The sequence below is a fragment of the Photinus pyralis genome, unplaced genomic scaffold, assembly GCF_008802855.1.
Source record: "Photinus pyralis isolate 1611_PpyrPB1 unplaced genomic scaffold, Ppyr1.3 Ppyr1.4_LG4, whole genome shotgun sequence".
In the NCBI taxonomy this organism is placed as follows: Eukaryota; Metazoa; Arthropoda; class Insecta; order Coleoptera; family Lampyridae; genus Photinus; species Photinus pyralis.
In genome coordinates this window covers 25,681,178-25,705,770 of record NW_022170511.1, presented here as the reverse complement: position 1 = coordinate 25,705,770, position 24,593 = coordinate 25,681,178, and the positions used below count along the sequence as shown (strand labels likewise).

The window sequence follows — 24,593 nt, the reverse complement described above, 5'->3', positions numbered from 1 at the left end:
TTTTATTACTGCGTTAGCCGTGGACAAATTAATAATTAAAATTTTTTCCCGTGCCGTAGAGGTTCAAGTTTATTTTATGCAAGTGTATAAATGTAACTAAGGCCGTTACGAGACGAAAGCGAATTTTCAAATTTTGTTTCCGGTAACCGATAGCAAAGACTAGCGATCGGACGAGTTCGTTAATCAGCAAAATAGGTATACTTGGGTGGATCTGAATACTACGTAACAGGGGGTCCCACAACTACAAATCCTGATTTAAATTATTACTTGGATATATAAAGGTAGGAATAGGCTGGAGCGGTTGCTAATTAACAATTTATGATATACTTGGAATGAGGTGAAGTTGCATCCAGTATGGTACACTTGCATGAGAAATACATGTAGATAGGTACGTAAATCGTAAATTTGCATATAGTAATGCGTATCTTTGGTATTAATTACTGCCGTTTAAGGTCATCCAAACTTAATTGCATCGTATCAGCAACAAAAGCATACCATCTTAAACAATACGTCTTATCGTTTGCACCAACCACACAATAGATATATCGATCCTTTTTAAGAGATTGTTTGCAGTTACTTCAACTAATGACTCTCATTCAACTCTGAATTAGGTCGTCTAATCAAAATCAACTACGCATTCATCTTGAAAATGAATATGCACGCAAATTCAGGTAGTATCATGATTAATGGTTATGCATGCATGTCATGGAAAACGTCGGTTTTCTTTGATTTGAGCACGTTCTACGAAATTTAGCATGCAATTTTGGCCAAAAGTGGAATAATTGAAGGAATTAGGTTCGTATACTAAATGCAAATAAAAACGTTGAAAAGGGGTAATAAAATATTAATGGGGTAAACATTATTGAAACTCCCTCAGGTTTATACGATTTGATTTTTTATGTCTTTATGAAAACTTAATCACGTAGCGGCAAAATATGCATTATTTCAACACAATCAATAAAAATCCTGCAGCGGGGAAGCAGAAAAACTTCAATAATGACTCTATAAAGGCTGAAAACTTAGTAATGTTAAAAAATCATACAACTATTCACATCTAAAATCCCACAAGTTACACCATACAATAAACTCACTAAAACAAAAAATCACTACACAAAATATTACAATTACGTCAGCAGATAAGAACGCAGGCTTAGTCCTCATTAACAATAACGAATACATTTCAAAAACAGAACAATTCTTTACAGAAAATAACATCATTATTATCAAACAAAACCCCATCAATAAATACATTAGCATAACAAACAAAATACTCAATAACACATTAGATACACTTAAAAAATTTACACACACCACACACCTCATTCATAAACTAAAACAAAAAAACCCAAAAACACCACACTTGTACAGCCTAATAAAATTACATAAACCTACACACCCTATTCGTCCTATCACATCCTCAACAAATTCACCTACACACAATATTGCCAAATTACTCAACAATATAACCCTACAACATCTTAAATATAAATCACCATATTCAATTAAAAATTCCCTTGAGCTTATCAATAATATACAAAAAACACAACTACAACATACACCTTTTACACTAGTTTCATTCGACATAGTAAATTTATACACTAACATCCCTAAACACACAGCACTACAAATACTCGGCGACATATTATATGACAACTATACATTCAGACATACTTACAAACTAGACCCAACTGATATTGACAATTTACTCAAAATATTCTCACATGTTACCAATTTAGACTTTTTCACCTTCAACAATAAATGCTACCAAATGAAAGATGGACTACCAATGGGATCCCCGATTAGCGGGTTACTAGCTAACATATATATAGACCACCTTGAACAAAAAAATATCCCAACTACCAGACTTTAAACACATCTCACTATGGAATAGATATGTAGACGACATCTTATGCATCTGGACTGGTAGCTTGCAACAACTACACAATTTCCATAATACCATCAACAACTTATCAAATATCAAATTTACTATAGAAATAGAAACTAATAACAAACTAAATTTTCTAGACCTGACTTTAACTAACGACATACAGAACATTTCCTACAACATATACCGAAAACCCACCTCCACAGACATAATCATACCAGCAAACTCCTACCACTCACCACACATAAAAACAACTGCATTCAACTATTTATTTAACAGACTACTTACAATACCACTTAACAGACATAACTACAACAACGAACTCAACACCATCTTCCAAATAGGCACAAACAACAACTACACCTACCAACACATATACAGACTCTACCAAGCTATAAAACAAAAACACATCATAAACAAATATTACCCACACTACAAATCAGACAACAAATACATATCTACACACTACCATCAACATATACACAAACCAATGAATAATATTCTACACACACACAACCTACACCTGATAACAAAATCACACCCCACGATACATAATATATTAACTAACACACACACACACAAAAGAACCACATCACTTACAATCCGGCATATACAAAATCTCTTGCACACAATGCAACAGCATATACATAGGTATGACCACACGTAATATACTCACCAGATTCAAGGAACACACAACACCCCACAATACACACTCTGCCATAAGCACACACATAAAACAAACAAACCATAACATCACCATCAACAACACTACACTAATTCACAAATGTAACAAATACCACAAACTCATCTTACTCGAACAATATGAAATACACAAAGCACTATTAAATCCACACAGCAACATAATCAACGAAATTACAGACTTTAACACACATCACATTTATCACACTATACCCCCCTTTAATAAACACACATAACACGCCACTGACACTTCATTTTATTTGTATAGGTTACACACGTTTCATTCAAGACAATTATACACAACCTCACTTTTAGCAAACATGTAAGTTTTATATTTTATATTTATTTATTTATATTTATGTAACTGATCTCTCCAATTTTATTAATTAACCACATTTACAGCTTTCCTGATAACTAACACATACTACTCCGCTAATAATAGTACATGCCTCCTCATCTCACAGTATTGACGGTAAGACATCACCACATTGTAATTGTATCGTTAAACAATATATTATAGCTCGGCCTGAAGATGACCTTACGAGGTTGAAATCGATAGCCGCAATAGAACCAATAAAAACGTGTTTAAAAAAGATTTTCTTTGATCCCATTCTACATCGCACAACACGTTTAAAAACAATGGAACAATACATCAACCGAAAAATTTCAGAACATGAAAATTATTGCACCTAATCCACAGAGTGTTATATTTGAGTTGTGAAAAAAAATCGATGGATACCAAGACAAACATTTTTGCCAAGGATAGCCAATATTTCATTTGGAAAAGTCCTCGTCTCTTTTTAGCGTATTTTCCTCAAAGTGAAAAAATCGCTATTGGCTGCACTTTGTCGTCCGTCCGTCCATCACACGTACTCCTTCTACACCACTGAACCGATTTGGGCGATATAGGGTTCATTTGAAAGGGCTTGGTCCAAGGATTCCGTGCATACCGATATTTTTTGGTTTTGCGCATGCGCAGTGTCAAAAATTTGGTTTAAGGCATGTGCAATGCTAACTTTTTTAGTTATGAAAATATTTAAATGAAACTTTGTATGTAAACACAAGGAATATAAGTAAAATTAACTACGTTTTCATAATGTTGTTTTGCGCAAAGGAAAAGGCAACTTTCTTATTTATGAAAACATTTAAATGAAATTTTATACATAGGCACTTTGAATACAAGCAAATCTAACACCAGTTTTAAAATTTGGTTTTGCGAATGCGCAATGGCAACTTTCTCATTTGTAAAAGCAGTTAAACGAAATATCATATGTAGGCACTTTGAATGAAACTAAAACTATTACCGGTTTTTAAATTACTGTTTACGCATGCTGAATGTTTTATTTATTGAAATTTGTAATGAAGACAATGCGCAATGCTACTTACGAAAGCCTTTAAAAAAGTTTCAAATGTAGACACTTCGAATAGAAGTAAAACTAATGCCCATTTCAAAATTTGCTCCACTATTTTTTATTATAATGTATATACTTCGACGATAGGAGGCTCATTTGAAAGAGAATGGGGTAAGGATCTCGTTCCAACCGGTATTTTTTTCCGGTCCTAGCATTAATATTATTAGGAGGAAAATACGCTCTCGTCATTTATGTTTGCATATATGACTTGTTTAATTTGTTATCGAAAACTATAAGATGCATCAAGAAGCATGGCACGTCTTTAGATAGTATCCTTTCCGATTTTGAGAGCATTTTTTCCAAAATACCGACTCCAAGATGGCGCACCCCTAAACGGAGGTTGGGAACAAATTTGATTTCGACGAAATTTGGTTTTTGGTGAGCTTTAACATGACAATTCCGAAGCTGCAATTTCAATTGTAAATCTGGGTCGGACAAGGAAAGTGTCAGGAGTAGGTAAAAGGTATGACCAACAAAATTGGATTCGGGGAAGGCCGTGGAAATTTTAGATCACGTCTAATATTAATTAAGTCGCGTTTAAGCGTGACATTAAAAATTAACTACAATTACACATGGCCGATGCGTCTATCTCTCTCTTTCATGGTCAATTCGAGTTACTCTTATGTTGATCAGGTCTCAAAACCGTAGAACTTTACGGACTTTATGTGAATCGATAGATATGTTTTATTTGCAGTTTTTTTCTTTCATATCGGTATATGAACTATACCAGATCCGTTTTGAAAGGAAAGTTTAGTGGGGAAGAATGTATAACGGTGTTTTGTTATCCACATTTAAAATTCACCTAAAAATGAGGAAAAATTCTTCAGTGATAATGGGGTATTGTTACTGATAGCGTAGACGTAAAACGGTTGCATATGACTGTGCCTTTGCCCTAAATAACAATCACAAAATTAAGTTAATCTAATGCAAATTGCACAAGGTGCAACCGGAAATATAGCATAACGACAAGACAACAATCACATTCGTCTTAACCCGAAACCGTAATTTTTCAATTATAACTAATTATCATTGCTGTCACAAAAGATAATCACACCAATAGTGAAGAACCCATTCGGCAGAATGAGTTGCACTTTTTTCTTAATGAGCGCCAAATACACGTATCTTTAGTGCAGTCATTCCACATAATAAGCATATAAATACGTACACAACAAAACTGAACAATCATCGCGGACTTACAAAGACAAATGGACGATCCCGAAAAAGGTGCATCGCCCTACGTTGTCGGACTGTCGTGACAAATAATAATTGCATGTTTGCGCAAACCTTACGCACGAGCGACGGCTCGGTGCAGCAAAAATGTCAAAAAAGGCGCGACCAAAAAACACGCGAATTTCATGCAAATACCTCCTAATTACAGTTAATCCCCAATATTTCCTTTTCGTCTCATACAAGATGCAGTTATAATGGATTTAATTAAAAATAAAACGTGTTATCGGTCGAATTAATGAAGCTGTTATCTTGTATGCATTTTATTTACCTGATATGCCCCCATCGAAAATCCTTAATGGCTCACCTGAAACAAAAAAGAATCTAATTAAGTTGTTTTATATTATACTAATTAACATACAAATTTCGCCTTAGATTAATAGTAAACTGTTTAAGCGTGTAATAACCTTAAGTTGAATACGGTAAATTTTTTTTATAAAGCCCAGCCCTCGGTCCAAGCCTGTATGGAGCAGGCGCAGACGTAATTAATTCCCGCCAAATATACAAACTTGGATAGGAGATGAATTAAACATAAATTTGTACAGGCGTTTTACAAATATATGATGGTTTGAATGGTGACAAATAAGGTAATAAATCATTCGTAATAGCTGTAATATATGATAATAGAAACGCGAGCATATTATTTTAAGATTATTTACAATTAAAATACAACGAATAAATGTCTAGAAAAAACAATCATTTGTAGAAACAACCAATTCACAAGTTAACAACACATTGTTAAAAAAATGTCTGTAAAAAACCTTTTTCACTCTACACACAATGTGAAAAAATTTAGGATTTGTTGGGATTAAATAACAATGTTTTTTCTATAATTTTTTTACATTTTAAAACTGACAAGTGCACAAGTGTACAGACATAAGTAATAAACCCCTAAAGCAGTCATTGGATTTGACCCATTTTCAATAAGCTTGTTACATGCGGCATATAGGCCAATTGTGAAAAGTTTGAACCAAATCGGTCCAAGCGTTTGACTGTTATCGTGTTCACGGACAGACGGACACCATCGATTCCCCTTATAAAGCTTGCATCGAGAGAGCTGCAATTTCAATACGTTTCGTTTCGGGGAAATCATCCTCGACTTTATTTTTTTATATGACCCTAAAGTACACACTGTCTTGACTAGGATTTTTATTACGAATAGAACGATATACGGCACACAACAGAAAAAAAACAAAAGTTGGTTCAACAGGATGGTGCACCGGCGCACGATTAAGGCGTTGTGCGCGGGTGCGCCATCCTGTTGAAACCAACAGTTTCTAACTTTTGTTTTTTGTGTGTGCCGTATATCTTTGTATTTGTAAAAAAAAGCTACACAATACAGTGGGTTTTTGTATGGGCCATATATATGTAGTTTATGATGATTTCTCCGAAAGGAAACGTTGCATTCAAAATCTTTCAACGGTGTATGGTAGAGCTTAAAAAATGGCAATGAGAAAGTTTTTTTTATTTTTTAAATCTGCAAATATCAGAAAAAAATTACGAAGTCGGCAAAATTCGATTTGTCTGACATATCTTCGGAAGTAATCGGAATTTTCTAGTTTTCTTTAATTGCGCATGGTTTCTCTAATTTGCCCATCGCCATATCGTCCATGGTTTCGAAGATCCCCATGATAGACAACCTTATCTTGGGCACCTCTCACCTTTAAATAATAATAATAATATAATAACACTCTCCCTGACAATAAAAGAGCAGCAATGGGCAGCAAAGAATCTTATACTATTAGGAAGGCTGTTGTAAAGTAGTTGAGATTGGTGAACTACACCATCCAGGGTTTTAGACAGACTACTACAGTCTCGAAGGTTATGTTTAAGCCTAGTGTCATGATCGTGCACGTTACATTGTTTTTTTGACAAAAAGAATTGTAAAATACTCTGATTTTATTATTTTGTTATAGATGCAGGTGTTTTATCTATTACTACTCTCGTAACATTCTTATCCTAATATAACCGCAGTTCGGTCCGCTTTCAGAGGACATCGCCAGCGCCAGATCAACGAGAGAAAGTATTTCCGGTGGAAGAAGAAAGTACAAGAAAGAAGTTTATCCTGGCAGCAGAACTTCACGTGCACTAACCATACGAAGTAATAACGAGTGTATAACCACATTCTCTTGATTAGAATTGTAATATAGGTAAGAACAGAATCAATTCTGTTTAAAATTTGCGTTTGTAGTATTTGCAGAGTCGTAGAAACTGCGTTGTGAATATTTTGTAGTAGTTTTTGCCATAAGAAGTTGTCATTTAGATTTGTTTTGACGGCCTTGAACGAATTTCAATCTAATGTATCTTTATTTGGATTTAAACGAATGTACTTCCAGCTACGTATTTCAGCTGCCTCTTTCCAATTTCCCAACTCCTAGTCGAATTTGTAAATCGTCGCATTGTTCAAAACTGCGTCGATGACTAACATCGATTTATAGTATGAATGATAAATTAACACAACATATAAGTGCAGTTAAAATTCCGCTTCAAAAAGTTTCATTCTCACCTTGCTAATTTTAATTGAGCGCGAGAAATCGTCAAAATATTTATCGAAACGCGAATAAGATAAACGAAACATTTTCAGTAATAAATAACAAGTAGGTACCTTATCTGTGCCAAATGCGTTTTTTATCTCACTTTAAGATAAACTCGGGCGTATCTTAACAATAATGAACATTTTTTACATTTCTAAATTGTTTACGATAACAAAAGTAAAGCACTAAAACTTAATTTTAGTCCTTATTCGCTCACTTTCGACGGGACACAACAGTCTGATTTTTTGAGATATTATTGTATTTAGTCTGTGTATAATAATAAGGGTTACCTTTGTTAATTTTATTAGATAAATTACTGCATTTTTCTTAGTATGCTCCATCAATCCATGGAAATTATGGAAAAAGAAATGCATGCGGGCCCATTTAAATGTCCATACTGAAAGAAAAGAACGAGCACACATTTGAAATTTGTTTTCATTTTGCAATAAGTAATGTGCTCAATTTTAACGTTCAAAGAAAATGACTTTAATATTCAACAAAACGCAATTGACTTTAAATAAAACGAGAATAGACATTCTTTTTAGACAGAAGAGGCGTTCGACGTGTTAAAGTAAGCGCTTATCGCTAGTGTGGTGTCGGAAAACAACTACGTAGCTCAAATAATTTCATTAATTTTATTATAGTAGGCACTTACGTCGTCTTGACATAATGTTGTTCGATTATGGTTGCAGAAAGTGATACGTAACATCGCAATCACCTTTAGAATGCGGCTTTATACAAGAGTCCAAGATAAAGATGTCTATCACGGGGATCTCGGAAACCATAGAAGATAGGAAGATGATCAAATTAGAGAAAAGTTGAGCAGCTAAAGGGTAACTAATTATCATGCTGCAAAGAAAACCAGAAAATTCCGATTACTTCCAAAGATATGCCAGAAAAACAGAAAGAAAGTTGCCGAATGCGTTTTTATTTTTTTCTGAAGATATTTGAGCATACAAAAATAAAATAAAAACAAGTTTCTCATTGCCACTGTTTGAGCTCCACAAGACACTGCTGAGAGATTTTCAATACAACATTTGGTTTCGCAGAAATCATCAAGTTTATATTTTAATATGACTTGTAAAAAAAATATACACTGTATTGAATAGCACTTTTTATTACCAATACAACGATCTATGGTACACATAAAATAACAAAAGTTGGTAACTGTTTGTTTCAAGAGGATGGTGCACCCGCGCACAACGCCCAAGATATGATTGATAACATCCCAAAAAGTCAAACTTTTCGTTTTCAGCCTGTATATCATAAAAAAACGTAGCCGGATTGATTTTGATTGTGGCATTAAAAGTTTCACAAAAAAGTGGCACAGGGTCCCGAAAACCCCAGGACTCTATCAATATAAGCTGAGATACACCGTAGTCTCAACCAAAATGGGACACGGTACATAAATTAAGTGAATCGTATACTGGTAACGATTATTTTCAATGGGGGTTGTAATTTTTGTTTTTACATCAGTTGCGTTTCGACTAAGAATGATTTTTTTAATAAAATACTTACTTTTTGAGTTACTCGCGGAAAACTATCTGAAAATTTGGGGTTTTTGGTTGAAACATTGTCCAAAAGTATTGAATTTCAGAAAAAATGTATGGAAGAAAAGTTGCTTAGTCGATCACTTTGACTTCTTTTCAATTTTTCACACCTCAAAATGGGGGTGGCATCCATACCGATGGGTAAAAGCAACCCTCGTACATGGTTGCTGTGAATAAAAGAATAAGTCAAACCCAAACCCAAATTTTCCTGAAAAGAGACGATGTCAAACCCTCGCCAATCGATTTCGACGAGTTCAAGGATCAGTGCTATTGAATATGACCCGGATTAAAAGTCGTGGTTCGGAATAGGAGCCGAGTTCCCATTCTGAAAATCCTATGCGATTCTTCGTACCCTGTTTATTTGACACCGTAAGCGATTTGAAATCGTTATTTTTTTTAGTAATTGCGACATTTTCAATTAACTACATGCGATATTAGATAACTCACTAGTAAGCGGGGGACACTTTGTAACCCTAAGGCTCAATCTTCAAATGAGTATAACTTTTGTTTAAAGATTTTTTAAAAATCTGTTCGACAATTTTGTTCCTTAACTGATCAAGTATGTACACAACAAATTTCGTGGAATTCCTCCATTTTCGTTGTCCGTCCAAGAATTGCAATGGAACTTTTATTTTAGAATTTTTAAAAACTAATTCCAGATTCGTTATTTTAATGTTCAAAAACCCCAGATACCAAATTTCGTCGAAATTTTTCGCACCCCCAACTCCCAAGTAGGGGTGCGCCCTTGCGTGGTAGAAATTTTGAAAAAAAAATTTCAAAATCGGATGGGGCAAAACCTTTTCAAAGACGTGCGTGCCACCCATCTTTGTAACTCTTATGGTTGCTGAGAAAAAAATTAAAGAAGAAATCCAAATTTTATCACTTCTTTTGGGGGTGGCTCCCAAACAAAACACGTTGAATCCTTGGTTGAAAAAGTGCTCGTCTTAATTTTTTTACATGCGGTCATGTAACACCCTGTATATTTCATAGATATAGCGTTCCATTTAGTTGCAATAAAGAGCATTATAACAGTTTGTTTCGTTCCCTATGTTTCTTCCGTATGTATGGTTGGTTGCCTGTTAGAATACAGTACAGATTCAGTATTTAAATTTTAAAAACCAGTATTGTCCTTGTCCTTGTGATAAAATTCCTTTACCTTTTATCTTCTTTTCCGGTCACTTTTTGATTTGACAATCGTCTGTCCTGCATGGGTTTTATCAATACGCTTGAAAATTTGCATCCCTTAATTATTTAAGGATCTCCGAGTTTATTGGTGTTATATTTCAACTTTACTATCCATTGGAAACGTCTTGGTAGCTCTGTGGTAGTATTTTTGGATTTTCGCTTTGCGGTTCTGTAACCACATGGGGGTTGGCGTCTACTTTTAGCTCGATTACCACCTTAAGAGGTATGTTCTATTGCTTTTTACCTTCTCTTATATGTTCCTTACAGCTTTTTGTGTGGATTGTTGGTACGTCCAATGACGACATCCCGTACCTAAAAGTTAGGTGTATTTACGTCACGTTAGTCGTGAACGTACCCTCTTCCGTGTGTTTTCTCTCTCTCTACGACTGATATCTTGCCGACCAACGATACCTGGATCACCGGTTACATTCCGAGTCGACGTGCTATCCTGCAACTGTCCGTTTAGTGTAGCGGAGTAACCACTACAACCAGCAAGGAAGTAGATGTCCGGTAGCCAGTCCTTACCTCCAGCTTGATCGTCCTCACGGGCAAGGTCAGACCGTCTCTGTGTGTGTGTCCTAGTGTTGTCCTACAATCTTAATTATAATGAGGTTACGTTCCTCTATTTATTTATAAAACAGTACTTACATTTGACCTATAATTTTGTGTACCCAACGATTCTTTAATTTATGTTATTATTGTAAATCTTTCCGGTTAACATAACCACTACTAGCACTGTCACTTTTTGTCGCTATATGTAAACAATACATCTGTCATACCTTGACACCCAACAAGTAAAAGTGTAAGGAGTACACCAAGGAGCACCCCAAAATTTCCTTGTTGTAGAATACCCGCTGTCAGGTGTGTTTTAGGGTACCCGTGTAAAGAAAAGGCCTTTTTATTTACCGCCAGGTCCCTTTGCGTCATTTACCTTTTTTTTGGTTTATTTATGAAATTGGTTTATATATATATATTCAACATCACTTGGTTGCGACCCAAACAAAATTTCGCTGTACCGTCGTTCATTTCCCTAACCTTCTTCCTTCCTCTTTGCACTTAATTTTAATTTTAATGGCCGGATTATTCCATTTGTGAATACTACGATTTATTTATGAATTATTAAAATTTACCCAAACGTAACTGTGGTACATTTATGGTCGTATTTACTTGTTTTGTTGCCTATCCTTCTGTATTCTCTTTCAGGATTTTCTGTGTTTAGTCCCTCTCCTTCCTTTTCCTTTAAAACACAGTGGCGCTTCTTGTCAATCTACCCCCGCGAATCCCTGAGCTGAGTGACCATCGCCTCCAGAGTAGAGCTAGACAGGAGCAATACCGGTCCTGGTTTGCGCCAAAACCAAACCGTTATAGCATCTCTGCCAACATACCTAACAACGACTAGAAATTATGCAATCAAAAACAATTCTGAATAGGAAACATAGACACTAAAATAGTAAATTCTGATTTTAAAAAACCAATTCCGTGCTTGTTCGTCAAGATTTAAATTAAATTAAAACATTGGCACATACAGGATGGTCCGTTATTATTTCAGACTAAATAACGTCCACCTGACGTTGTTTAGACCACAATATATTAATGATTACTTAAAAGTAATCTATCAAATTCAAAAATGTGGAGAAGAGGGCGCTTAAAAACGAAATTTTGATTTATCTAACAATATTCTAAACGTAACTAGATTTGTTTAACCCGAACATAAACTAGCCTTGGTTATTAGCTGTCAGCGAAATTGATTGGTGTCTAATTTTTCAACTATACCAAGAGAATAAGTGTAGATAATAATACGTTCGGTTGGCGATTTAAGTATGTGAAAGTTGGATGGATTCCTTCCCAATACATTTAAAAGCTCCATCGTGAACCCCGCTCGATATTAAATAAATTGATTCAGATAAAATTGCATGTTGTCTATAGACATAACTCTGCCCTTGCAATATCGTTTCTGCTTCATCAAAGTTATGCATGCTAAGGTACCTACTATCAATCTACTTGCTTAACATTCACGTCACGCTGCACATGAACCAGTATTCAATATCTTATGGCAGTAATACACAACTATGAGGTGCCGCCGCTGCTGCAGGTGAGACTCAAAAGATTGATAACGCCAATAGTATTGCACGTTCCCACGTCTTAATTAAGTTTTGTTCTACGGTTGCCAAAGCAATGGCCAACTTCCTCCACTTTTTTCTACAATTCAACGCTGGACAGGTGCGATTTATTTTTAGTTTTTTATACGCGACCAATCAAATTGTACGCATGATTTCATGTAAATTATAGCGTTACGGTTGAAGCATTAATAACGCGCTATAGCGATTTCCTTAAAATATTTGACAATAATTGGACCCGTATTTATTGCGTGGCAATTAATCTTGGCTCTAATTTTTTTAACTAAGCTTAATCAAATGCTTACCATTAGGAAAGATTATTAGCAATAATTTATGGAGCTTAAAAGTTAAATTTATTGTATTACGTGTTAAATATATAAGGCTACTCGAATAAAATGGGAATTTTTAACATATCCACGGTTTATGAGGTGTAAAAAATGTCTTGGAACAGGAACACGTGTATTTACCAATTTCTATTGCCAACTTTTGTTGGAGAAATTTCGAACTAAAGTAGGAGCGTTTTAATTACCCAAGTTTCTATAATGATATATGTTAATATTAATAATTCCAGTAAACATTGGGAAATATTAGACAGATGTAACTAATTTTAAATTATTTACTATTCGTTTTACATGAACATCGTATTTCTCGATTGCTTAATCGCATAGCTAAATTTAATGAGATGCATTAATTAGATCGTTCTATTTTAAATGAGTAAAGGGCGTTATCTACTTTATGGCAATTCTGACGAGTATTATAATATTTTTAGATTTGTGCTTAATTAACTAAATAAATGATTGGGAATGATTCTAATCATTTATACTGTTTAATGAGGTGTAGGAAGATCATTTTTAATTAACTTAATTAACAATATAAATGTATCCATATCTTCATTTAACATAAAAAAGGAACCTTTGGAAAATGGTATTTTGAATCTGTCTAATTTTTATCAATTTACCGCCCATTTTCTGAATGTAGGTATACAAGAAAATCTAGAAGTGAAGAGACTAGGAGCGGAAAGTATTTCAAATTAGAAAGGGAGTGAATAGTTAGAATCCACATACTTCCAAAAGCGTTTTAGGTTCCCACCTCCCACTTTTCAACAATGATAGGTCAGACCTTAGGAATGCATTGCTTATATTTACCATTAAAGTAAACTAAGTATTCTACACTTGGGGCCGGGGTGAACCAATGACTCCCTCTCCCTGTGGTGATTGGTGAATCAATCATGTCCAGATATTAGCACTGCTTCATTTTCACCAAGAACTAGGTACCTAGGCGAGTGGATACACCAATTTGAACCGGTTGGAAACTTGGTGGCAATGTAATGATACTTCCCTTGTCTCTCTCAATTTTAACGAAAAGCACATCTCTCGGCACAAATTGCTGTACCCAATCCCCTAGAAGCGCCATGGTACAGTTAAAAGAAACAAAATGCTAAGATGTAACCAAGATGGATAAAGGGTACATCAATGATACCTAAGTAGCCAAAACGGCGAAACCCGTAATGAATTGGGACCGTGGAAATTCCCCCATCAGGTTCCACATCAAAAGGTCGAGCGCTTCCACCCTGTATATACACAGTACGACGATGCACAAATTTTTTTGAAAGCTAACAACCGTGCGACTTTTTACAAGAAGGGAAGAACGGTCTGCGTCGTCTCTGGGAGCACCAACGCATCTTAGAAGCATCTTGTTTTTAATGTCCATTGGGAAAGCATCCTTCCGTAAACGTTTGTTATTTTTGTTATTTAATGCGGGTAGTAATCTTTGCATTTCTCTACAATGTATTTGTGTTTTGTATACAACATTTTATAATTTTTGTGTCATGAATTTTTCAGTGGTCTAAATCGAACCTCATACCTTCCGGTGAAATTGAAGGTCGCCTTTGTACCTCTGCTAATTATTAAAATATTTATTGTTCAATAAATAAAAGCGAAATTCCTTTAAATGTAGGTACGTACTTTTTTACCATCTTGTCTAATTGTGGATTATACTTTCATTGCGGTTACCCTCGCGGTTACCTATAACTTTGTATATTTTCCGCTGCTTTTTAAGCCCACCAAGTATATAGTTGCGGGACAATTTTCAAGGAATCTTTTTGATTTAATCACTTTCGGAGCTCCATTATTCAATAGAGGTTCCACTTTAAACACTATACTTTTTGTGAAAATAAAATTCATTTTAGGCACGTAAATAAGAAACAGGTAATTTGCCCAATAATGATCATAATAAATAGGGATGAATTTATTACGATGAATTTTTAATGAATGTAAATCATACATGAATATGTTTAACAACAGTATGAATGAACTCATAGGTATTAGGTAAATGTTATTTTAAAAAATAGACAAAGAATGTCAACATTTTATAAATGCAATTAAAAAACAAAACCTTATTATATAATTAATGCATAGTGTCGCACCTACACCGTCAAGTCATATAAATTGTTCGAAGATCGTACCCTCTGCTTCTTCATGGACCTACAAATTCTGGGATCAACAAATTGTAATAAAACTCACACCAAAAAACCAAAATCCAAAAAAACCTCTACAAGAAATAACGTTATCTTTTTATAGAAAAAATGCGGATTATTATACCTTTCGATTTGTTCTATACATGTATGCCACATCTGGTGTATACGATTTCCGCCCAAAATTGTACGTATGAGCCGAATACATTTGCCAACCATTTTTTTATGGTAATTTGCATTGAAAGTTCATACCTTCCTTTAGTGTTTCTAAAATTGTCAGATTTAAATTATCGGGACTTGATTCTGAACGACATACAACGTACGAAGAATCGAATAAGTACTATTTTCAAGAAACCCGACTTTTTATCCGGCTCATATTGAACTGAACTGGTTGAAATCGATCAGCCAAGGTTTGGCATCTTTTATCGTTCCCGAGTTAGACGAGGAAGATACAGACGGACAGACAAAACCATCAGATAAAGAGGATTGTTTTCTTCCGAAAAATTCGCCTAAGAATAAATCAAATAATAATATTATATTAAAAATACGAAACTTTTGAAACCGTAAAAATCATTGCACAGTACTGTACAGTATGTTTGATTTGTATCAAAAATATTGGTTTAGTACAATGTTTGGAGAAATATTTTGAATAAACATTAAAAAGGCAAATACGTAAACTAATATGGAATTTTAATTCCCAGTACACATGCAATGCAATAAATAAAGAAGTGTATTTATTATCAATCGAAACACCTCACTAGGCAAGTGTCATTAGAGTCTTCGCATTTATAATTAAATTCCATTAAAAGGTAAATAAAAAGACAACAAAGATAAGTATAGTAAAATGAGAGTAATTCATTCTTCTTTTTCTACTTCAACTTACTATATTTCGGAAGAAGTTAGGCAACTTTATACTCCGTTTAGAGAAATTAATTCAGTTCAGAGGAGCCTTAAGGGCGATTAACTTAAAAGTTTTTTGAACCGCTCGACTCCAACATTGTCGGTGATTCACGTGAATTGCCCCACGACTCTTTCTCATGGACCAACTTTCCAACACATTCACTTTTTAAAACTACGCCCATCGAACATTCAAAGCTGTTCTACTAATCACCTAGCCAATGAAATCTCTAGAAACCCAAATTAACAGTTTTTCTCCAACGTACGTTGACTAATTTCTCATAGATTCGGCAAAACCTACGCCGTACACGAACTTTTACACGCTCGATAAGACTTCTTCTAAAAAATTGATAAAATTACACCCCCCAGCATCAAGACAAGGTTGTGAGAATCAAAACCGCAGGAGGAACAAATGGAGATTTTTAAAATTTCAAAAACACTTAGGACTTCATCTAGATGCATACGATGGTTTAATTACTTTTGAGTTTTTAGAAAAGCAAAGTTCTCATCTATGAGTTATTCATACGTCGCTCGCAAACCTCATCGAAAAGGAAAACCGAGTGATTTTCAAAATACCAAAAAATACCATTTCATTTTTTGAAGTGTTCGTCTAATTTGGCTACTCGAATTCAATGGATGACGATGGCATTGTGTCAAAAAAAATTCACAGAAAGTAAATATCTAGAAATCCTCTGCATATCTGTGAAATCCCACAAAATCTCTTTCATCTGTCGAAATCCATTATTTTCACAAAATTATCACAATCGATTAGTCCCTCGTCGAGTTCATGGCTCCGATAACGAGATTCGCCATAGAACCAACTTTGGTTGGAACATATACGCTTTTTGGTTTTAAAAAATTGAACCCATTACCTATGTCATATTTGAAGGTTATAGTCATTAATTCCTATGATATCGATCGAGCAGGCAACCAATAAAAACTATGTCAAAGTCCCCAAAAAGTTACTTTACTATAATAACCCAATCCATAATTGTCATTGTTTTCTCGTTTAGTTTACCGAATAAATTTATAAAATTACTATTTTCGTATCAAGTTAAGGGTAACACGCAAAGTTAATTAATCGATAAATCTTTTTATGCGAATTTCTATAACCAGAACTAATAATTAAGGATACTTAAAATTTGATTCTGATGTAATTCGGAAGCGATTATTTTTCGAATAGCTTCATCAGTGTAAGTATACTAAAGGGCAAAGTTCTATTAGCGCTTTTTCATTACCTAAATGGTCCCTTGCAGCCGAAATAAGTTTTATTGGCCATCTTTCTTCATTAAAAGCCGCTATGAGATGTACTCGGTCCTTTTTATATTTCATTACTATAAAAAAAAAGTGAATTGAACACTCTCGTACCAATTTATCTATAAAGGGCTCTTTAGGGAACCCTTCGAATTAAATAATAATTTCTATATCGTTGACCAAACATTAAGCAATTGCCGGAATCCCATTTATAATAGAGATTTGTGTCGGTCGTTATGGAGCCGGGATGGAGCATTGTAGCCAGGAATGCGAAGAATAGGGGAGACCAATATATTTCAGCGGCAATGAGTTTGATGGCAGTTTATAACGCAGGAGGGAATCCCGCACCGGGCCGATCAGCCGAGCGCACATCCGGCCGCTCGCACTCATTGTTCTTTGCTATGGGATTGCGTACTGGATGGATATCGTGCCGGTGCCAGTTAAGTTTTTCATCTCACCTACTGTCAATGTCATAAAGCAAGTGCCGAAAGAAAAATTACCATTTACGTATAAACAAATGATCAATCTCGCATGGCGATGCCAATCTCACTTGAACTTCACGTTTACGCGTGTTTAACCTCGTAAACGCTACAACAGTGAAAGGACTCTCTATAATAAACAAAATCCCCGATAGTAAAGGTTCACTTTAATTCCTGCCCCTCCCAAATAAGCAGTTAATAACTCGCCCTTCGCTTTCGTGTTCTTCATTTCTATTGAAACATCAATAGCAAAAGTTTCTGAAATTTCTGTTGTCGCAGGAGAAGCCAGCATAATGGATTATAATTGAAACAGAATATACGTATTAGCGGGTAGGTATACTAGGTACAATTAATTAAATGTCCAAAGCACACGAAAGTGGGGAAATGAGTTCGCGTTCTCCACCCAGTGTGATGGAAATCGGGGTAAAACTGATATTCAAATTTTGCCCGTAACGCACATGGAAAATATAAACGGTTGATATCTTTACAATTATACGAGTGTGACTTCTAAAATAATCTATCTAGTAGCGTAACAGACGAGGTGACACAAATTTTTTGGCCTTTGGTTGTCAAATACGTAACTTTTTACTTCAGGTAAAATATTGTCGAAATAGACTAGATTCGACACTGATCTACAAAGGACAACACCAGTTCTTCCAAACGTTTGGACGTGTTCTCGTATAAGTCGAGTTAATGGAGAGATACAGTGTTCAAATCAGGAATGAATTTTCTATACCTGTTATGTTTAAATGGCATTCATTTTATCAGGATGGGGATCCAAATGAGTCGACAACTCACGATCTTTAAGCTCCGCTCTGCAGAACTGTCTTGATTAACAAGGAGTCCCGAAACAATAAATCGTCACACAACATTTTCAGATGAGATTTAAACTTAGGAGACGCAACGAGGCAAACATTAACACGTTGATTCCTAATTTCGGATCCCAGAACTATTCATTGCCTGCTAGCAGGAGGATTCGTCAGCCCAAAGGGCATTCGAAAAAATTTATATAAACCTCGTCGAGGCGCGGTGAACGGAGTATAAGGCTTTCCATATGGAGGCTCTCCAACCTGTCAATACGCGGACTTAATATCAATGAAACTTCGGTAATGAGCGTCTCGTTATTGGTTTAAAACTGTAGAAATATAAGGTATAGGATACACATCCTTTTTCAGTACCGAGTTTAACTTACGGTTATTGACACAAAACCCATAAGTACCGCCCTTTTTTGGAATTAAGCACGCTAGAAACGCATTAGATGGAGCAGATCTCAAGTGCCAACAATAATCCGACATATTGGGCAGAACACCCACTGTAACGGTAGCTAGCTACACAGTTATACATTTTTCGAATTTCATTCAAGCATAGGAAAATTTACATATGTACCGCTTTATACGAAAGGTGCACACGAGTTGGGTGTAGCGGTGAGCGAGCGATAAAACGAGTGCGCTGTTGCCGCGATAACAGTGGCCGCTGCGAGGTTGCGCAGGACCGATCGGAGACGGGTGTAGGAGAAAGAAATACGCGAAGATTATTGGCTTACAGGACACATCGTCGTGGAATTTGCTTTGGTTCTGTTTCGTTTTTTATGGCAACTGCATATGGAAAATTAGGGAGAGAAAAGAAAGAGTTCCAGTTTAACTTTGATCGCAATAGCATGCGAGTTCTCCGTTCAATTGTTACGCTCGCACAATTTCAATAGCGCAGTTTTAAGAGAGATTGCCTCAAACAACTAGTAACAGAATATTAATTTGCCCTGCCAATTTTTGTGAATCGCGGAACCATTATAAAGGGCCTAGTTAACCTCGTATATAAAATTGTGCGAATATTGGGAAGTAAAATACGTAACACCGTTCTCGTGTAATGCAACGAGTACGCATATGCAACTGTTATCGTGAATGTTTAATTCATTTGTTACAAAGAGAAAACTGTTTTTAAACTACAAGAGGGTAAAGTTTTGAATGCGGTCGAAGTAAGTACAAGCTTCATTATTCTGAACATTTCCATAATACTAGAGGAAATTTTGTACCGTATTCAACTGTATCATCCCAAAAGCGATCCAGTTTTAAATTTTTCTTGGAGGGAATTTTTCAAGGGAGGGCCGTACTATTTGTAACCTAAATAAAAACACAGATTCTGACAATATCTGTAAATGCATGTAATTTTTTTAGCTTCCTAGCGCGTAATGACATAACCACTAGAAGCAACGGTGCGACCATCAGCAGTAAAGTAAACGTTGTAATTTGGAAGAGATCGTTGATCAATAACCGATTGTGAAGCGATGGAATCTAACAATTTGATAAAAAGTGTATCAAAAATTTGTACTTCTGTATAAGGTCGAACATCTTGGTCCAAATGTTGTAACAAACAAATCTAGTTTTGGTTTGTGGAAAGATAATTAATGGGCGACGTCTTAGATTGACCATAACAGAGCTCGCAACAACTCTTGGTGCGTTTCCCGAGCAAAAGGACATGATCGCACAATACGGACGGTGCCTCCGCATTTATAACAAAAAAAGTAGCGGCGATTCTGGACATTCAGATTGGTTTCCCAAACGTTGCCTGTTCCAACATGGAAATTGTTCTGCGGTTTGACTAGATGTAGCTTCTCATCCGTCGTGGTGTAACCGAATTACTCACACCAAAATACAAACCAAGTTTGCGACGTATTGGGTAGGAATTTTGCACACGTTTCTGCAAAATCAAAAACCAAACCAATGCCGTTAATTCGATCCTTTCTGTGATATGGTTTCCAAAAAAAAATAAATACAAATTTTGTGGGCGTAGCTTAAAAAATCGCACTTCCACGATCAATGTTAAAAATAGTTTACCTTTAAAAACTTTTATATTTCGAAAGAATAGTGCTTCTTTGGCGTTTATAATAAGGGCTTACAAAAATGCAGTGACACTAGTGAAATATTAACATGCTAATTACTTTTTCCCCCAACCATTACCATTACGAATAGTGAGAAAGATAAATCCTATATAAGCCTTCATGTTAATTATTTATCGGAACCTTCAAAATGGTTTCCAATTGAGCAAAGCAATTATAAAAGGTTAAAATGGCGCAGGACTGTCACTCGATATAGTAAATGTGTGCGGCGTTAAACAATACGCATATACGTATGCTAATATTCCATTTATATTCAAGTAGAAACGATACTGTATTTAATACAGTATAAGGCGTAGCAAGTTAATGTAGCTATAAAATTTGCCGACTAAAGGTATTTTGGAGAACTGTAAATTACTGTACGTTAAAATGAAAGCTGATACCGGTACTGCATCTATTCGTTCGTATACGTATCTACACCTATACTACACGTCGTATATATCCGCCATTAAACAACGTTTGCGTTTATAAACTTAGATCAATCTCGTGTTTTGATGTATACAGCACTTCGGTTCGTTCCATCAACCACAATTAACTGCACCCACTCCGTTCCAACCCAATATCGAAACCCATCACTGTGGCGTGATTACGTTCTGTTGTCTTGAGCAAATTGATTACAGTTCAAATTAAAGTTTTTGCCGGCGATGATTAAACATAGATGCCCGGATAGCGTTAATAGCGTTTTAATGAGAAACTGCCCATGACAATGCTCCGGCAAGTGTTTAGCCATCAGGTGCAGCTCGCACATACACGCTGACTTTCAAAGATATACGTATTTTCCGCCAAAGGTAAATCATTTACGTTTTTTTAACGTCCTAATTAAGCAGGAAGGCATATAAATTAATCTCGCCGTTTTCCAGCGAATGCAACCGGCTCAAACTCCATGATATATACGTGCCAACAGCGATGCTGCGTTCGTTATAATCACATATTGGCAATTAGTTAGGGGACTAAATTGACCGCCATCATTATACTTGGGTGATTTATTTTAAGCGATTCGACACGCGTTAAATTAGGAACAGGTCGATTGAGGTCTCACACCCTTTCAATTTTGTCAATCACTTTTCAAAAATAATAAACAGCGATTCGATAATTGTTACATCTAAATTCAATTAATTCCCCCCCATGAAGCATCGATTCGACACCATTAGCGAAAAATATCGGCCGCGCTTCGCCAAATCGAAAAACAAAGATTAATTATTATCAATATCGGAGTAACCCGAGTGGCAGAACAATAATTAGCCTTTTCCCTGAAAATATTCAAGATGTAATAATAAAAGTTGTAAAATCTTCTTCGAGGGGAAGTTAATTTCCTCTAATTCGAGTTCAGAGTAGCCAAGATAATCAAAAACAGAAAAACAAACAGGAGTTAAGATGAATTACGAAATGATAAAAACGGCAGGGGGATAAAATACGCTTTATATTAGCAAATATGATTATGTATAGGGATTTCTTAACTAATCGCATTTGCTCGTTGTTCTATTGGGGCAAGTTTAATTCCGACAAAATCTGAATTTAAATTGATATTCCATTTCTTATGTAGGGCATTAGTTTTCTTACCTGACGATAATCAAACCACATAAACTTTTCAAAATCTTATAAGTCTAGAGTTGTAATAAATTGTCAAGATAATAATCCTTTTATCTTATCACTTTAATATTGTAGTAGATTGGGAAACAACCTGACACTTTACGTCAATATAAGATTCCAAAAAATTCGACAGATTTGTCTCAACGAGATGACTTTCTGTTTTGTGGGTACCGCATTCGACATTCGATTCATCTGTCGTCCACTTTCGGAATGGTGTAGAGGTTAGGGCTCTACCTGAACGGCTACGTTTTGTCCATTTAAAGTGATTTTCTTTTTGTTCCTAACGTAGTGCAAATACATTATAAATTATTTTAGTATTGGAATGGTAAGGTAGATAAGACAGCCAATCTGTTAAGAAGGTGCAGGAATATGCATTCGAGGTCAAGCTTTCCAAAATCCAGCATTCCCATCAATGCGCGAATCTGATTAGAAGAGATCATCGATACAAAACACAACACCAAGAAGTAGATCTGCAAGCGCTGATTGAAACTCGATCCGATCGAGATATTTCGTAGCAACGTCCTTCAACAGTGATACGGTACTATTTTCATTATTTGCGTTTTTTATGCGAATTATCGGTGAATTCGACCAGAATTAAGTATCACTCTGTGAGTATTTAAAAAACGCTTATTAGATAATTTAATTTGCTTATTTAGAATTAATTGTTACATTGTTTACTAATGCCCTTTTGCACCGACAAATTTAAGCGGAACTTAGCTTAAAATCCATGGCAACCATTGTCTCAATAATCGTTGTCATGGACTTTAAGCGACGCTTAAGCTAAGCGCCCCTTAAATTTGTCGGTGCAAACGGGCATAAGATAGGTTAAATTATCTGGCCAGTAGGAATATTTTTAGTTCAGTTAAGGAATTAGGTTTTTCTATTTTTTGAGTGACTGTAGAAGTTTCGTGTTTACTCATAGTCAATATATTCTATTAATAATAATAATAATAATGTTTATTCGTTTTCAACAAAAAAAATGTAACAATAAAACTTAATTATATCGAAAATGTATAACAAACGATATTAAGTAACTCTAGAGCCGTGCTTCTCAAACTGGGAGGCGCAAGGCGTTGGTAAGGGGGGCGCGAGATCCCTGATGTGTTTGAGGCAAATATTTACCTTTAAAATATTGATATTAGGTATTTTTATGTACAATTGTATTTGACCAATTCTTACACCAATAAGAAGGTATCTCTAATTTCGTTAGAGTAGCTAGGAGTGAAGTAAGGCTACGAACTGTGCAGAGAGCGGTTGTCGGATTTCAGTTTTCCTAAAATGACAAAAAAAAACGATTTTGCATCAAATATTGCTACAATCTTGACGATGCGCAAGTGAACACCATTCGCAAGATTCAATAAGCTCACGCAGAAACGAAGATGCAACTCCAAAATATATAGGGTGGTCCATATAAAAAAATGTAGTTAAGGGTGGTATGGGAAAAACCAAACTCCCTGTATAAAAACTGTGTATCGCGATGGATTCTACATAAAAAGTGTCCTAAGAAAAATTTTGCCAAAAAATTATCTCTCTTAAAATAAAGGGCGTTTCTATACGACATTTGGTATCAAACGAAAGCTTATAGTTACATTTTTGTCCTACCTGCCAGGAGTTATTTTTTAAATTCCCTTAGAGGCGATCTGAAAGTACTCAAATCCAGAGTGAGTCAGGATTTGAAATCTTTTTTTAATAAACGACAGGAAATTCAAAATGTTCATCAGCTCCTAGACTGTAGAGCGTTAAACTATATCGCGCCCCGGGCGCCAACGATATATGCTAATAGATAAAAAAATGTAAAGAAATTGATCAAGAAATGTACTTCAAAAGCAGGGTGTACTTATCAAAGTATACCATGATTTTGTTGAAACCCAGTTCTTCTACTTCACAACAGAGGTTGAAGTGTTAGAATCATTAACTGGATTGAAAGCGAAATACAAAACAGGAATGGAAAGAGGACGCAATGGATTCGTGGATTACATAACCAATTCAACTAAGAGTAAGAGGACTATCTTGTTTAAGTTATTCATATTATACAGTAATCATGTACCTACGAGTACTAAAAAACTATAAAACAAAGAAGCCTGGCGTGTTTTTAGGTACAAGACCAATGGTACTACCAGTAAAAGACGTGTAAAAGGTATTCAATTGTGATCAGTACTCCATCCATGATGTAGAATTTTGCAATTTGACCGTGATTCATCTCAGTTTCGCAAAGGTAACAAACAAATTGTGAATTTTCCTTACGTCACCTCGTATTGCACAACCGCATTCGCTTTACAGATTTAGAGCACTTTTCCGTTTGAAATGCACGCGATATTAATTCTCCAACTCACTCTCATTGCAAGAATAATAAAACCGCAACATTATGAGTATTACAATTAGAATGAAAATCGAAAATCCC

General features: G+C 35.4%; 1 long non-coding RNA gene across 1 annotated transcript in view; it reads right to left on the bottom strand.

Moving 5' to 3' along the window:
• Positions 1-5,493: 5,493 nt before the first annotated feature.
• Positions 5,494-24,593, bottom strand: part of LOC116169849 — a 72,588-nt gene continuing 53,488 nt past the window's right edge. The window contains exon 3 of the long non-coding RNA XR_004145091.1: positions 5,494-5,530. This is a non-coding gene — a long non-coding RNA (uncharacterized LOC116169849). The remainder of the gene's footprint in view (positions 5,531-24,593) is intronic.